The following is a 14,656-nucleotide window of genomic DNA, read 5'->3' as shown; positions in this document are numbered from 1 at the left end:
AGATCTCCGATCAAGTTTGTACATGCTTCTAATCATGGTTACTTTATTATAATGTTACCACATTGTTACATAATTCGAAATGTTTTATACACTGTATATAATTTTCATGATGAATGGGATAGGGGCCACTGCGTGGCATAGCCACTCAGTTTTGTTTAAATAAAGAAAGGAAACAAGATAAAGTATATATTGTTGAATAGCTTAAAAAAAAAGAATAAATAAACTCCTCCCGAAAACTAGCTATAACTGAAATGATTTTACAACCAGCCTTTCTTCTTTTTCGTCTCGCTTTCACCCCTGCCGAAGAGAGAAAAAATCCACCACCAGTTTATTTGCGAAAGCTAAATAGATTACATTAAAATCGTATTTAGACATATTGGACTGATTATTCAACTCATCGACAGTTATCTAAACAATAGGACCTTTTCAATTAAAGTTAACAATTGCTTCTCAATTAGAAGAATCAAAGCTGGTGTACTCCACGGTTCCATCTTTGGACCCATCCTCTTTCTAAATTACTGTACAATTTCCCCGTGAACATAGATGCCCATAACCAATGAACATCTGCTATGCCGACGATATAGTTATTTTAAATAGATCAATGTGCCCAAATCGATCACTCAATAAACTGCAAACAATATCAACGACATAGAAACATGGTGCAAAAAAATGGGAAATCAAGATCAATACCTCAAAATCTAACCTCTTGATTATCACAAAACATTACAAAAGAAAATTCAACGACAACAGTAAAATTACTTTATTCGACGAAGACATCCCAAGAGTTTCGTAAGCAAAATACCTTGGTATAATCCTCAACTATTCACTAAACTGGAAATAAAATATATCAGGATGACTCAAGAACGCTGAGGCCGCATATCACACCCTTAGACCCCTTTTAAAAAGGGACTCTAAAATGGCTCTCAAGAACAAGAAAGCACACTTTTATCATGTGTATCAGACATATACTCTGCTATGTTTGCCCAGCCTGGGGAGTCCTTAGCAAAACTCAAATTGTACTTAATAAACTCAACCCTTCTTTTTCCAGGGATGCTATAAAATGTATACACGAATACATGCCTGTATTGGCGAAATGTCATTTCCCAGGTGGGCATTGGGGGGAAAAATATTTAGAATTTTTGCTCCCTGTCGAAGATATTTCTTATTTTATTATACCACTTTATCGTTAAGTGGCTTAGAAGCTGGAATTTTCATGCCTATATGCTTTTTTTGGAAAACATTTTTAGTGATGGTTACACAGAAATTAAAATATCAACGATTGTTTTATTTTCGCTACCACTTTCTAAGTTTTTCTAGATCCGCGTGAACCCTGTCTTAAGAGCCTCCATGTTAAATTTAGAATACTTAAGAAACGCTACATGTGTACCGGATAAATACTATTACTCATTATATATCTATACAGTACCTGAATAGAACACGAAACAAAAAATTATCTACATCGTCGGTATTAAACTGAAAATAATAAATATTTTAAGGGAAATTTAGGTCTAATGAGTTTCTCGGGTCCTTTGAACTCGATAAGAGAAGGTTCCCTTCTAAATAGGTCGCCCAAGGGATTACGCACTAACTGTCAAAGAGACCCTTTCATTAAAACAGAAACATTAATTTGGGGATGTTTCGTAGAAATTGAGGTGTAAGAATTCATAAACTCACCTCTTGAACCATTTACCTACTTTTGACCTTCAAGAAAATGGAACTTTCAGCTTCTTTCCCCACCCCCCTTGGAGCACTTTTTTATAAGATTGAAAGGAAAGTTAATCCGAAAGCAAATTAATACTTGCACTTTTTATTTCCATGATGTGGATCAGTGCTTGAAGCTCCCTTTCGCTTGATCTTGTATTACTTCATGTATTGAATAGTAACTTTTAAATGCTTTGTTTTAGGGTTCTGGTTAGTTTTCCTTTGCTTTTTCATGGGAAAGAAACCCGTTTATTCACCTGTTAATCTGTTCGTCAAAAAGTTTTTGCTAACATTTTTTACTTAAATTTTTTTAATTCATTGATTTCTGATACATTGAACTTCTTCATTAGTTTCTATTGAAATTTAAAATCATTTGTGAATTTTCTCTTCTCGTAAAATATTTCTGTTTTCAATTAGTACCAGAAATGTTCGAATTTATTGGATAATTTTTGATACAGTGGATTTCTTTTGTGGTTGCTATGGAAATTCAAAATAGTTTATTCGCTTACTCTTCTCGTAAAATGTTTCTGTTATCAATTCAGTTCCAGAAAGTTTCGAATTTATAGGATAATTTTTGATACAGTGGATTTCTTTCGTGGTTACTATGGATATTCAAAATCGTTTATTCACTTACTCTGCTCGTAAAATGTTTCTGTTATCAATTTAGTTCCAGAAAGTTTCGAATTTATAGAATAATTTTGATACAGTGGATTTCTTTTGCGGTCACTATGATTCAAAATCGCTATTTGACGATTTTTTTTCTTTTTTGTAAAATGTTTCGGTTATCAGTTAAGTATCAGAAATTTTCAAATTTACGAATATTTTTTGATGCAGTGATTTTTTTGTTGTTGTTGCTGTAGAAATTTTTATTATTTATTAACAAATTCTACATTTCTCGCAAAACGTTGCTGTTTTCATTTAATACATAGAATTTTCGAATAGATATTCGATTACTTTCAATCTGTGGATTTACTTTTGTAGTTGCTATAAAAATTCCATAACTTCTAATGATCTACCCTTCGTTGTTTCGTTAAAACCAGAAATTTTTAAATCTGTTGCACAATATTTAATTTGGAGTTGCTGCATAGTTGCGAAGGATAATACGGTGTTACCGCATCTACTTTTAATACATTTAAAGTTTCAATTAATAAATGAAATTTTTAATCTTTTGGATTTTGTAGCTGCCTGTCGAAAAATTTGAACTAAAACTTTCATTTAAAAAAAAAAACATTGTGGTTATTTTATGTTCTTACTTCATCATCATTAATATTTATCTAAGACCTTGAGGCTGTCTACTGCCCTTTTTGACAACGATCTTGTTGACATTGGCATTGAGGAAGTACTTTCTAGTGACTGAAATGCGAAATGGTGTAAAAATAAATAAATTAATATTTTTTGTTCTAAATAAATATGCGTCGCTACAAAAGCAAGCAACTGTTGGCCAGAGCTTTATATATTAATACCTTCTATCAAGTTTCCATATGTAAAAATGTCATTAAATTTTGCAGTACCACAATTTAACTCTTTCAGAGCCAAATGATGAAAATTGTTTAATTTATTTTAAACAATAATTTAAATCCCTAAAATAGTAGGAATTTTTATCTCTTAACGCGGGTTTTAATTCACCACTTTTTATTGGGAAAGCTATAAACATATTTAAATCATCATGATCATTATAAGGCATTACAACACAATCTTTGATGGTAAAGAAGACTAAAAAACTGCACCCTTGCTCACTTTTTTCACAAACGACGCAATTGTCTTAAAACAATATTTACTCAAATTAATCGAAATTTCATTAAAAAAAATTCGAATCAATTTACTTTATTATTCTACTGCAGTTGATTTTTATTACAACTTTATTGAAGCAGTAATCGTGCTCAGTAGTTCTGCAGTCGAATTTAAATAGTAAATTAAAACTCTAATGATTTATTGGAGCTGTAGTCGCACTTAGTGACGCAGAATATTTACCAATTATATCCAAGCATCCATTTTATGATTTTACAAGTTAATTTTTATCTCTTTTATTTTCTTTTACTTTTTTCTAAATAATTCATGATTAAAGAACTTCAAGATAAAGAAACACACGATGGAAATCTAAAAAGCCCTATAGGAAAGGCCTAGAACAACCATATAACTATGATCATTATATTGGCATTGCATTCAATGACTACAGTTCTTATGGCTACGATTCTGCATCTAAAAAAATATAAATTCCCTGCAAAGGGTTAAGGATTTTTCAAAGAATTTGCCATGCGATGTTCTACAAAATGTATGCTCGCTCAAAATGAGGAGCTCTACTTTATGCATATATTTTTCAGAATTTAAACTGGTTGAAAAAAACCGCGTAGTTTAACGGATTCAGTACAGCAACTTTTATTAGAAAATTAGGCAAAAGTGGCAGGCTTCTAAAGTATTTTAACCCCGTCTTCATAACATTCATTCCGTTACAATTTTAATGCTTTATATTAGAAACAAAAAATACATTGTAGTTGTTATCCTGATCTTTCATACGGGTACCCCTCAAGGCCCATTCATCCCGAACTTCTAACATTATAGTGATAAGCACAATATTTTTATACTAGGAGGCTCCCCCCCCCCCAATGTTTGCATAACACTCAAATTTCTTACTCGGTCAATAATAATTTAACCACTGTATTTTTTTTTCCTTAATTCGAAAATTAAATATAAATACACAGTTGAAATTCTAAATAAAACGTTTTGTTTTTAAAGAAAAATAACACTCAGTCAGAAACTTAATAAACTTCACCAAAAAAAAAAGAAACTTTTTTCTAATTTGCATAAAAACTAAAGTGTTTATAAAACTACAGCCATGTTTAAACATTCATGGAGCTCAATTTCTTCTTTCTTCTTTTTTCAAAAAATGATAATTATTGTCCTTGAAAAATTATTGAGGAACTGACGTTTCTTCCAATCAACTTTTAGACCAAAAGGAGTAAGGCATTTGTTATTGCCACAACATTAATAAAAATGCATAATAAGTTACAATTTAATTTATATCATCATGCTGTTTTATTACTGAAGCAATATTTATTCGGTATACTTACTCCTTTAATAATAAATTTACTAAGGATTGTACAAATTGATTTAAACTATTCTTTTATTTTTTTTCCAAGGACTATACGAATCCTGTAAAATATTTGAACAATTTTATTTTCAACAATTTTGTCTGTACAAAGGATTCCTTTTTTAATCTCCAGTAAAAGTTTTGAAAGTGGACCACTTTTATTCATGCTAAATGTTATTACTATTATTATTATTATTATTTTTTTGAAGACTGGAAGAAACTAAACTATTAACTAAAATAAAAAAAAAAGAAATCCCGTCATTTAAGATTTGTTAATCTTCTCTTTTCCAAAAAAAGAAGCATAGCAAACAAAATAATCGGTCAATTGTTTATTTTGTTTGCCGATCTAGTTCGGCACGAGATCTACGTCTGTAGTAGAAAGTTCAACTTTTTCAACCATTCACACCAATATGGATTTTTTCATAACAAAAGTAATTTTTTTTTATTCGATCCTATTTCATAGCAATAAATTAACTGGATGCCAAAGATAATTTCATTGCGACCATCAGTCACAAGCACGAATTTATAGTTATGAAATGATTTATAATTTATAAATAATATATGAGAGCTTTAAATAGAGACATAATTTCAAGGTTTGGAATCGTGAGCTTTTCAAATACTTTTAATAAACATCATTTTTATTATTTGCTATCCAATAAAACTTCAGTTACGGACTAAATCACATTTTCCCATGAATTTGTTTTCCGTTTTTGTACGATTTTATTATCCATCTAAGGATGTTTTATTCTATGCAATGCCATTTAAAATCCAGGCTACCCTTGACAATATTTTAAAGTGAAGTTTTTTATTGGAGGTTGGATCAACGAATTGGGCAAGATTTTCCAGAACGGAAATGACGAAGTGGGAAAAATGAAAAAAATAACTATAAAAAACAACTTATGATCGAATTTTCACAAACAAAAATGCACTATTTTTGGTTCTAGGGGCAAACCTACTTCTATGCTAATTATCTATGTCGATGATCATTTCAAGTTACGTAATAATAATTTTAAAAAAACACTTTTTCTGAATGATTATTCCTTATTTCAGCGGTTCCCAAATGGTTCCGCGAGCCCTAGGGTACCGTGAAGGATCACGGGGGTTCCGAGAGTTAAGACGTTTTTAATCAGTTACAATTTTCGAAACTTATCGTTAAATTTATATTGTTATCCATTGTTAATTTAACATTTCCATTATTTTTAAGAAATTAATAAATAAAAATGAAAAGAAAAGTAGAATTAAAAAATCAACGTAGTAGAATTAAATGGTTCCGCGAGCCCTAGGGTACCGTGGAAGGATCACGGTGGTTCCGAGAGTTAAGACGTTTTTAATCAGTTACAATTTTCGAAACCTATCGTTAAATTTATATTGTTATCCATTGTTAATTTAACATTTCCATCATTTTTAAGAAATTAATAAATAAAAATGAAAAGAAAAGTAGAATTAAAAAATCAACGTAGTAGAATTAAATGGTTCCGCGAGCCCTAGGGTACCGTGGAAGGATCACGGGGGTTCCGAGAGTTAAGACGTTTTTAATCAGTTACAATTTTCGAAACCTATCGTTAAATTTATATTGTTATCCATTGTTAATTTAACATTTCCATTATTTTTAAGAAATTAATAAATAAAAATGAAAAGAAAAGTCGAATTAAAAAATCAACGTAGTAGAATTAAATGGTTCCGCGAGCCCTAGGGTACCGTGGAAGGGTCACGGGGGTTCCGAGAGTTAGGACATTTTTAATCAGTTATGATTTTCGAAAATTATTATTAAAATTATGTTTAATTAACTATCCATTGTTTATTTAACATTTCCATTATTTTTAAGAAATTAATAAATAAAAATGAAAAGAAAAGTAGAATTAAAAAATCAACGTAGTAGAATTAAATGGTTCCGCGAGCCCTAGGGTACCGTGGAAGGATCACGGGGGTTCCGAGAGTTAAGACGTTTTTAATCAGTTACAATTTTCGAAACCTATCGTTAAATTTATATTGTTATCCATTGTTAATTTAACATTTCCATTATTTTTAAGAAATTAATAAATAAAAATGAAAAGAAAAGTAGAATTAAAAAATCAACGTAGTATAATTAAATGGTTCCGCGAGCCCTAGGGTACCGTGGAAGGGTCACGGGGGTTCCGAGAGTTAGGACATTTTTAATCAGTTATGATTTTCGAAAACTATTATTAAAATTATGTTTAATTAACTATCCATTGTTTATTTAACATTTCCATTATTTTTAAGAAATTAATAAATAAAAATGAAAAGAAAAGTAGAATTAAAAAATCAACGTAGTAGAATTAAATGGTTCCGCGAGCCCTAAGGTACCGTGGAAGGGTCACGGGGGTTCCAAGAGTTAGGACATTTTTAATCAGTTCTGATTTTCGAAAACTATTATTAAATTTATGTTTAATTAATTATCCATTGTTTATTTAACATTTCCATTATTTTTAAGAAATTAATAAATAAAAATGAAAAGAAAAGTAGAATTAAAAAATCAACGTAGTAAAATTAAATAGTTCCGCTAGCCCTAGGGTACCGTGGAAGGGTCACGGGGGTTCCGAGAGTTAGGACATTTTTAATCAGTTATGATTTTCGAAAACTATTATTAAAATTATGTTTAATTAACTATCCATTGTTTATTTAACATTTCCATTATTTTTAAGAAATTAATAAATAAAAATGAAAAGAAAAGTAGAATTAAAAAATCAACGTAGTAGAATTAAATGGTTCCGCGAGCCCTAGGGTACCGTGGAAGGGTCACGGGGGTTCCGAGAGTTAGGACATTTTTAATCAGTTATGATTTTCGAAAACTATTATTGAATTTATGTTTAATTAATTATCCATTGTTTATTCAACATTTACATTATTTTTAAGAAATTAATAAATAAAAATGAAAAGAAAAGTAGAATTAAAAAAATCAACGTAGTAGAATTAAATGATTCCGCGAGCCCTAGGGTACCGTGGAAGGGTCACGGGGGTTCCGAGAGTTAGGACATTTTTAATCAGTTATGATTTTCGAAAACTATTATTAAAATTATGTTTAATTTACTATCCATTGTTTATTTAACATTTCCATTATTTTTAAGAAATTAATAAATAAAAATGAAAAGAAAAGTAGAATTAAAAAATCAACGTAGTAGAATTAAATGGTTCCGTGAGCCCTAGGGTACCGTGGAAGGGTCACGGGGGTTCCGAGAGTTAGGACATTTTTAATCAGTTATGATTTTCGAAAACTATTATTAAATTTATGTTTAATTAATTATCCATTGCTTATTTAACATTTCCATTATTTTTAAGAAATTAATAAATAAAAATGAAAAGAAAAGTAGAATTAAAAAATCAACGTAGTAGAATTAAATGGTTCCGCGAGCCCTAGGGTACCGTGGAAGGATCACGGGGGTTCCGAGAGTTAAGACGTTTTTAATCAGTTACAATTTTCGAAACCTATCGTTAAATTTATATTGTTATCCATTGTTAATTTAACATTTCCATCATTTTTAAGAAATTAATAAATAAAAATGAAAAGAAAAGTCGAATTAAAAAATCAACGTAGTAGAATTAAATGGTTCCGCGAGCCCTAGGGTACCGTGGAAGGGTCACGGGGGTTCCGAGAGTTAGGACATTTTTAATCAGTTATGATTTTCGAAAACTATTATTAAAATTATGTTTAATTAACTATCCATTGTTTATTTAACATTTCCATTATTTTTAAGAAATTAATAAATAAAAATGAAAAGAAAAGTAGAATTAAAAAATCAACGTAGTAGAATTAAATGGTTCCGCGAGCCCTAGGGTACCGTGGAAGGATCACGGGGGTTCCGAGAGTTAAGACGTTTTTAATCAGTTACAATTTTCGAAACCTATCGTTAAATTTATATTGTTATCCATTGTTAATTTAACATTTCCATTATTTTTAAGAAATTAATAAATAAAAATGAAAAGAAAAGTAGAATTAAAAAATCAACGTAGTATAATTAAACGGTTCCGCGAGCCCTACGGTACCGTGGAAGGGTCACGGGGGTTCCGAGAGTTAGGACATTTTTAATCAGTTATGATTTTCGAAAACTATTATTAAAATTATGTTGATTAACTATCCATTGTTTATTTAACATTTCCATTATTTTTAAGAAATTAATAAATAAAAATGAAAAGAAAAGTAGAATTAAAAAATCAACGTAGTAGAATTAAATGGTTCCGCGAGCCCTAAGGTACCGTGGAAGGGTCACGGGGGTTCCGAGAGTTAGGACATTTTTAATCAGTTCTGATTTTCGAAAACTATTATGAAATTTATGTTTAATTAATTATCCATTGTTTATTTAACATTTACATTATTTTTAAGAAATTAATAAATAAAAATGAAAAGAAAAGTAGAATTAAAAAATCAACGTAGTAGAATTAAATGGTTCCGTGAGCCCTAGGGTACCGTGGAAGGGTCACGGGGGTTCCGAGAGTTAGGACATTTTTAATCAGTTATGATTTTCGAAAACTATTATTAAATTTATGTTTAATTAATTATCCATTGCTTATTTAACATTTCCATTATTTTTAAGAAATTAATAAATAAAAATGAAAAGAAAAGTAGAATTAAAAAATCAACGTAGTAGAATTAAATGGTTCCGCGAGCCCTAGGGTACCGTGGAAGAGTCACGGGGGTTCCGAGAGTTAGGACATTTTTAATCAGTTATGATTTTCGAAAACTATTATTAAATTTATGTTTAATTAATTATCCATTGTTTATTTAACATTTACATTATTTTTAAGAAATTAATAAATAAAAATGAAAAGAAAAGTAGAATTAAAAAATCAACGTAGTAGAATTAAATGGTTCCGCGAGCCCTAGGGTACCGTGGAAGGGTCACGGGGGTTCCGAGAGTTAGGACATTTTTAATCAGTTATGATTTTCGAAAACTATTATTGAATTTATGTTTAATTAATTATCCATTGTTTATTCAACATTTACATTATTTTTAAGAAATTAATAAATAAAAATGAAAAGAAAAGTAGAATTAAAAAAATCAACGTAGTAGAATTAAATGATTCCGCGAGCCCTAGGGTACCGTGGAAGGGTCACGGGGGTTCCGAGAGTTAGGACATTTTTAATCAGTTATGATTTTCGAAAACTATTATTAAAATTATGTTTAATTAACTATCCATTGTTTATTTAACATTTCCATTATTTTTAAGAAATTAATAAATAAAAATGAAAAGAAAAGTAGAATTAAAAAATCAACGTAGTAGAATTAAATGGTTCCGTGAGCCCTAGGGTACCGTGGAAGGGTCACGGGGGTTCCGAGAGTTAGGACATTTTTAATCAGTTATGATTTTCGAAAACTATTATTAAATTTATGTTTAATTAATTATCCATTGCTTATTTAACATTTCCATTATTTTTAAGAAATTAATAAATAAAAATGAAAAGAAAAGTAGAATTAAAAAATCAACGTAGTAGAATTAAATGGTTCCGCGAGCCCTAGGATACCGTGGAAGGATCACGGGGGTTCCGAGAGTTAAGACGTTTTTAATCAGTTACAATTTTCGAAACCTATCGTTAAATTTATATTGTTATCCATTGTTAATTTAACATTTCCATCATTTTTAAGAAATTAATAAATAAAAATGAAAAGAAAAGTCGAATTAAAAAATCAACGTAGTAGAATTAAATGGTTCCGCGAGCCCTAGGGTACCGTGGAAGGGTCACGGGGGTTCCGAGAGTTAGGACATTTTTAATCAGTTATGATTTTCGAAAACTATTATTAAAATTATGTTTAATTAACTATCCATTGTTTATTTAACATTTCCATTATTTTTAAGAAATTAATAAATAAAAATGAAAAGAAAAGTAGAATTAAAAAATCAACGTAGTAGAATTAAATGGTTCCGCGAGCCCTAGGGTACCGTGGAAGGATCACGGGGGTTCCGAGAGTTAAGACGTTTTTAATCAGTTACAATTTTCGAAACCTATCGTTAAATTTATATTGTTATCCATTGTTAATTTAACATTTCCATTATTTTTAAGAAATTAATAAATAAAAATGAAAAGAAAAGTAGAATTAAAAAATCAACGTAGTATAATTAAATGGTTCCGCGAGCCCTACGGTACCGTGGAAGGGTCACGGGGGTTCCGAGAGTTAGGACATTTTTAATCAGTTATGATTTTCGAAAACTATTATTAAAATTATGTTGATTAACTATCCATTGTTTATTTAACATTTCCATTATTTTTAAGAAAACAATAAATAAAAATGAAAAGAAAAGTAGAATTAAAAAATCAACGTAGTAGAATTAAATGGTTCCGCGAGCCCTAAGGTACCGTGGAAGGGTCACGGGGGTTCCGAGAGTTAGGACATTTTTAATCAGTTCTGATTTTCGAAAACTATTATTAAATTTATGTTTAATTAATTATCCATTGTTTATTTAACATTTCCATTATTTTTAAGAAATTAATAAATAAAAATGAAAAGAAAAGTAGAATTAAAAAATCAACGTAGTAAAATTAAATAGTTCCGCGAGCCCTAGGGTACCGTGGAAGGGTCACGGGGGTTCCGAGAGTTAGGACATTTTTAATCAGTTATGATTTTCGAAAACTATTATTAAAATTATGTTTAATTAACTATCCATTGTTTATTTAACATTTCCATTATTTTTAAGAAATTAATAAATAAAAATGAAAAGAAAAGTAGAATTAAAAAATCAACGTAGTAGAATTAAATGGTTCCGCGAGCCCTAGGGTACCGTGGAAGGGTCACGGGGGTTCCGAGAGTTAGGACATTTTTAATCAGTTATGATTTTCGAAAACTATTATGAAATTTATGTTTAATTAATTATCCATTGTTTATTTAACATTTACATTATTTTTAAGAAATTAATAAATAAAAATGAAAAGAAAAGTAGAATTAAAAAATCAACGTAGTAGAAATAAATGGTTCCGTGAGCCCTAGGGTACCGTGGAAGGGTCACGGGGGTTCCGAGAGTTAGGACATTTTTAATCAGTTATGATTTTCGAAAACTATTATTAAATTTATGTTTAATTAATTATCCATTGCTTATTTAACATTTCCATTATTTTTAAGAAATTAATAAATAAAAATGAAAAGAAAAGTAGAATTAAAAAATCAACGTAGTAGAATTAAATGGTTCCGTGAGCCCTAGGGTACCGTGGAAGGGTCACGGGGGTTCCGAGAGTTAGGACATTTTTAATCAGTTATGATTTTCGAAAACTATTATTAAATTTATGTTTAATTAATTATCCATTGCTTATTTAACATTTCCATTATTTTTAAGAAATTAATAAATAAAAATGAAAAGAAAAGTAGAATTAAAAAATCAACGTAGTAGAATTAAATGGTTCCGCGAGCCCTAGGGTACCGTGGAAGGGTCACGGGGGTTCCGAGAGTTAGGACATTTTTAATCAGTTATGATTTTCGAAAACTATTATTAAATTTATGTTTAATTAATTATCCATTGTTTATTTAACATTTACATTATTTTTAAGAAATTAATAAATAAAAATGAAAAGAAAAGTAGAATTAAAAAATGTAAAAAGTAGAATTAAATTCTAATAACACCATATTATATGAATAATGAAAAGGCAATGCATTTATCAAAAATTTCATCAGTATTTCGAATCAAATAAAAGTAGCAATGAAGTAGTATAACCTTATCGATAGTTATTTTCTCCATTTTTCGTTTTTTATTTCAACGAAAACCATATTTCAGCTTATTCGTTTTCAGTTTATGCACACACTAAAATCTAATTATAAACTAGACGAGATGCTCGTCCAAACCTGTAATTTTAACCTTCTGACATAAAATCTAATTTTAAGACAAATATTGATAAAACGATATGATACAAAAAAAATCATGCTTTATACATTCATTAAATATTTTCAGAATAATTAATAAAATTTCAATCATTAAATATTTTTAAAATAACTAATAGTTCTTCTTTTATTAATATATTCACAAATGCTAAAGAAAATTATTCATTAAGTGTCGGATTTCCACCAAAAAGGAGATCGATAATTTATGGTTCCATAGCGGAAACAAATTGGAAACGGCTACCTTATTAAACGAATTAGAAATTTTGACCTTCAAACCATGGCGGATATTCGCAATCTGCAAAATACTGTTCAAATAATTTTTATTTGAAACGAAATTCGTTTTATAAATCTTTTATCTGATAATGTTTATCATTAAATTAAAAAAAAAAAAAATTATGGACTTATAATATACACTCTATAACAAAAAAATCGACGCACCAAGAAGGAGTAGTCCGATTGAAACGAAAATTGGTGGATAGGAAGACAATGTACAGAATAGTAAATGATTAAAATTTCAGAACAAATGAATAATTTATTGCAGAGTTACAGTAACACGTTCAATAAGGTGTTGAACCGCCTCTAGTCAGGATACAAGCTGCCACACGGCGTGGCATAGACCGATAAAGCTTCCGGATGGTCTCTTGCGGTATTTCCTACCAAATTCGATCCAATTGTCGAACGAGGTCATCAACATTCCGTGCCAGATGCAATCGCCTTCCCATCATATCCCAGACATGCTCGATGGGAGAGAGATCTGGTGTTCTGGCAGGCCAAGGAAGAGTTTGACAGGCTTGCAGACAGTTCATAGCAACACGTGCCGTATGTGGTCTGGCATTGTCCTGCTGAAAAACCAGCCCAGGGCGCTGCGAAAGGAACGGTAGTAAAACAGGTCTTAGGATGTCGTCGACGTACCGCTGTGCAGTAAGTGTACCTCTAATGACGACCAAAGAGGTCCGGCTGTCAAAGGAAATGGCACCCCAGACCATAATGCCTTGTTGAGGGCCGGTGTGGTGTGCAATAGTGAAGGCAGGATCCCCCTCTGCCCTGTGCGTCTCCAAACACATCTTCGATGATCGTCAGGACACAGTTGGAAGCGGGATTCGTCGCTAAAGACTATACGTCCCCAGTCGGCATCATTCCAGCCTGATCGAGCGTCGATTTTGCGCGTCCTAGTGCGTTCTTGGTGTGTCGATTTTTTGTTATAGAGTGTAGATAAGTAATCCGAACTAATTTGCACACCCAATATATATTTAGAATCCTTGACAAAAATTGAGTAAAAAAGAATGGAAAAAAACATTGCGCAATCGAAGTCACAAATTGCATTTCAAATCAAAATAATAATAAAGCAAAAGAAATAAATTAAATGAACTATAGTCTAATTTAAAAGTATTCTCACATCAAATATTAATGAAAAATATCAATCGTAAAATCTGTATAGACACTTGAGAAAAATGCAATAAAGATTTGAAGAAAAAAAAATTATTGTTCACTTTTTGCAAATTAATCTCAACTTTATTTTTATAGATATAATACGACTGTGTCATATGATCTATCATTCAGCGTTTTACGGTAACCGCCTTTAATATATTGGGAGTACAAATTAGTTCGGTCCGTTTTTAAGAGATGGCTCTGCTGTTATGAATGTTTCATATTGACAGCTGGTTTCGGTGGTTTCAGAGAGGTTAAACATCTGTCAATAATATTCAGTTTATATCGCTTTGAGTTTCATACAAAAACCCTATTTTTTACTTTGTTGAGTATGTCAAGTTTTGTGGTAACGAAGCACCATTTGTGGGAGGTTTCATGTTTCTGCTTTAATTGGAAGAAAAGCACAGCTGAAGCGTATCGAATTCTTGTAGAAGTTTATGTTGACAATGCTCCAACTGATAAATCATGTAGGGAATGGTTTCGACGTTTCAAGAATGGTGAATGGTGTTGTATACTATGAGCTGCTACAACCTAGTGATCGGTACAGGCTACAATTGATTCGTTTGAGCCGTGCATTACGAGAAAAACGGCCGGAATACGAGCAAAGACATGACAAAGT

The sequence above is a fragment of the Parasteatoda tepidariorum genome, chromosome 5 (genome assembly GCF_982258835.1).
Source record: "Parasteatoda tepidariorum strain Cologne lab strain chromosome 5, Ptep-v5.0, whole genome shotgun sequence".
Taxonomy (NCBI): domain Eukaryota; kingdom Metazoa; phylum Arthropoda; class Arachnida; order Araneae; family Theridiidae; genus Parasteatoda; species Parasteatoda tepidariorum.
This window is presented reverse-complemented; position numbering follows the sequence as displayed.